The sequence below is a fragment of the Ruditapes philippinarum genome, unplaced genomic scaffold, assembly GCF_026571515.1.
Source record: "Ruditapes philippinarum isolate M1 unplaced genomic scaffold, ASM2657151v2 ctg1720_1_1_1_1, whole genome shotgun sequence".
In the NCBI taxonomy this organism is placed as follows: domain Eukaryota; kingdom Metazoa; phylum Mollusca; class Bivalvia; order Venerida; family Veneridae; genus Ruditapes; species Ruditapes philippinarum.
This window is the reverse complement of record NW_026863699.1, coordinates 19,987-23,602: the sequence shown is the minus strand read 5'-3', so window position 1 is coordinate 23,602 and position 3,616 is coordinate 19,987. Positions and strand designations below refer to the sequence as shown.

General features: G+C 32.0%; 1 long non-coding RNA gene across 1 annotated transcript; it reads right to left on the bottom strand.

Moving 5' to 3' along the window:
- Window positions 1–2,385: 2,385 nt before the first annotated feature.
- On the bottom strand, window positions 2,386–3,276 carry LOC132723075 (uncharacterized). Its single transcript, XR_009624690.1, has 2 exons — window positions 3,106–3,276; window positions 2,386–2,890 (listed from the first exon to the last, which is right to left on the bottom strand). It is a non-coding gene; the product is annotated as an uncharacterized LOC132723075 (long non-coding RNA).
- Between the last annotated feature and the right edge of the window lie 340 nt (window positions 3,277–3,616).

The following is a 3,616-nucleotide window of genomic DNA, read 5'->3' as shown; positions in this document are numbered from 1 at the left end:
TAGGAAAATTAAAAAAATTCTTTTATATCCAAAATGGATTTAATGAATACACTTGTTCAGTTCTATGTAAACCGCTGGGGTTAAAGCCGATGTGAAGTAATTGGTGCTTTTAATTTCTATAAAGGATTTTCAATAGATGACAGTGTGACATGTTTTTATTACGTTTATTTGCATTTAAAAGTAAATATTTTAACAGAGCATACGTTGATAAATTGTTATCAATTTAAACGTTTTTCAATGAACACCGAGAACAGCAACCACATTGAAAATTGTTCGCATTATAATATTTGATAATGATTCAAAATTGGAAAAAATGGTTTACCCAGTTTCTTATACCGTATAAAATTATGGACTAAAGTTTTGATTATTTTATACCATTGGACAATTGATATTATAGGCAAATGTCAATCTATTGTATTGTATCATATTGTAAGCAGCCCATTGGAACTTTGTTCGTTTACTTCTCATCCTTAATTTGACAGGACAAGGAAACTAGCTTCATTCGTCATTAGTGCGAAAAGTGGTATAATTAAGACAGATGCCCCATTTGTGTTAAAATGTTAAAAGGTTTTTGTGTTGGCCGTGTACTGGGGCAGACCCAATCGGGTGATAGGTCTGGCCGCCCAATGCTGCAAGCAATTGCTATCATAGTTAACATTAACCGAAAATTAGATAATGATAATTTCGTTTTATGCAATACCATCATAAATCATTTACATGTAGTAATTTTAATAACCCCATCATTAGTTATTCATTACTCCCAGACATTTGATAATATAAAACAAGTATAGTTGTGCAGCATTAGATGTATTTACTTACTGTGCTTAAATATTGTATTAACTTTTTTACAGTCTGCCGACTAAACAAAAAAAATCAAGCTAAACGTGTGTGTTTACTGCGGAGCATAGTAACTAAATATGCATATAGACTGAATAGATGTTGCGGAATGTTATGTGGCGGATGAGTTGCATGTTTGTCTTATACAACTTCTTTTCTGATATCATCGTATTATTTGAACTTCTTTACATTTATTTTACCTATGAATATATAGTTTAAGTTCTGCGCAAATACTAAACGTGTGTAGTATTGTTCTATTTATAAAACTTTTTGTAGACTTTTTTTGATATAACTTGTAAATTCTATCTTAAGAAGCATTAAAAGGACTACCTACATATCTGGGACGTCCGTGGTCGAGTGGTTAAGGTCGTTGACTTCAAGCCACTTGCCCCTCACCGCTGTGGGTTCGAATCTCGACAGGGACTTTAGATTCTTTCATGTGAGAAAGCTATCCAGCTAGCTTACGGAACGTCGGTGGTTCTACTCAGGTGCCCGTTCGTGCCTTAAATAATTCACGGAAGGGCACCTGAGGTCTTCCTCCACTAGTACAGCTGGAAGGTCGAGATATGACCTATACTGTGTCGATGTGACGTAAAAACCCCAATCAAACAAACAATCAAAAACCTACATATCTATACCATTTCTTATTAAATGAAATTCAAATACTTTACTAAAAAAATCTTTATTTGTTTAAGCTGAATCGAAGATTATATAAGTACGTTCAAGCCATATTTATGTTAGTTTGATGCTATCGCTCTTCAAAATTCATCCAAAATGTCATCTGAAATATATAATATTTCATAAAAAGTTCGTATATCGCTAGATAGGTAAATGTTACCTTTTTTATCTGGCATATTTCACATCATATTATAAGGTAAAATTGATAAAATATAGTAGTATGATGACATTGTAAATGCTTGTTCAAATGAATTAGTTATATATGACAAATCTCTTTTGTTGCAATGTCTCTCAATTATTCTTGTGATGTTTTTTTAAAGAATGCAACTTTAAAGAATAACGTTAAAATTTGCTATTTCATGCTTACTCAACGCACACCTTTAGCACCAACGGTGCTTTGATTCAAACCAGGTATGTATATCCCAGTATATCCCAGTGCTCCTGTTGTTAAGTTCAAGGTAGATGACCCTACTTTCATAAGTCGATTAAGATCTTTTTTATCAAATATTTTCCAAAATGAAAACAGTAGTTCGGCAAAGGCCACCTACTATCCTACTATAAGGTCTGTATTTATTTTCTAACATCATTAGATTATATTTGAAGAGTAATGTAAAAAACTCTACGACCAACCGCTTATAACAGCATGTATTGTGATAAAAACGTTTCATTTCATACATCAAAGTCATTTTACCTTTTTAGATGATCAAAATTATACTTGTTTTGACTAGCGACAGCTCCTTGTAAATGTCAGTGTCAAAAAGTAAATACTCACTATGTCCGGTGCTGCAGGTGTACGCATAGTGCTTCAGGTGTTCACCTTTTAATATTTACGATAGTGAAATGTGTTTGAAACACATTTGATTTTGAAAAAAATATCCTGTATTACGAAATATCTGTATGACATCCTCTTCCATGAATCCTGGATTATCGTAGATATTTTCTTTGTAGATTTGCTTAATTTTGTTAGACAGGACTTTGTAATTATAACAAGTCTGTATAGTGCACAAGTAAATAACGCATATGAAATCAGCACAATTCAAGTCTCCCGTTAGATAAATCATTGTTTCAGAGAATAAAAATATAACATTTCTGTACCTGAATATAATGTTATATATAGTCATGGAGTTGTTTCTCGGAGGTTTTAATGACACTCTACAACCCTTCCTGATCATGGGTTGTTTCATTTCAACCAAATGAGTTATCATGATATCTGAAATGCATTCTATAGTAAAATATGATTTATTTCATGTATTCGATTAATAAAATTATGATGTTTTAGTCTCGCCTGGTTAATGTCAGTTATAATGCTAAATTTTCATTGTTTTTTCCTTTCTTTTCAAAGCAGCATTCAAATTTTTTTTGTTACTGGTGGCATCTGAAAGAGAAGAAGTAAGTGTTGTGTATAACTCTACATGAAAACAATAACTATTATCAAACAAAGGGAAAGCATGAGATAAATCAATTACCAAATAAATTGTGATTAAAACGTATTTATGCAAAACAAAATTAATGTTAATATTAAATTGAGAGATGTCTGAATTTTTTTTCACATTACATCTAATGATAAAAAGCTACAATTGTATATATAACCTGAGTTCTTTTGGGGTTTTAACCGGATATAATAACTGGCGGTGACATAAAATGTTGCTTTTGTTTTGTTCCTTTTGTTAACTGCTTTTCAAATACATTCCAAATTTGTGCTTGGGGATTCTTCCGAAAGCAATATGCAGAGCCAAAATACACTGCTGTAAAATCTTTAAGTAATATCTGAAATATAAAGATTATTGCATTGCTTAAACAACTGTAATGCACATTATAACCTAAATAAAGAGACAAGAGCATTTCAACGTACATCAAATATCATTGACCTTATGATAAGCTTACATCGTGCAATGTGATCATAACTCCAGAATGCCGTTAGGGCCATCGCCTATGAATGGTTTGATCTGAAACGCGATACTCGACAGTACGATGATGAAAACGCGAAATCACGAAACTACGATGGTGAAAACGCGACAGTAAGATTTTGAGATGAATCATAAATGTACAAAAAATAATCAGCAATTCAAATCAGTTCTTACAAAAACTTTATCAACATGAT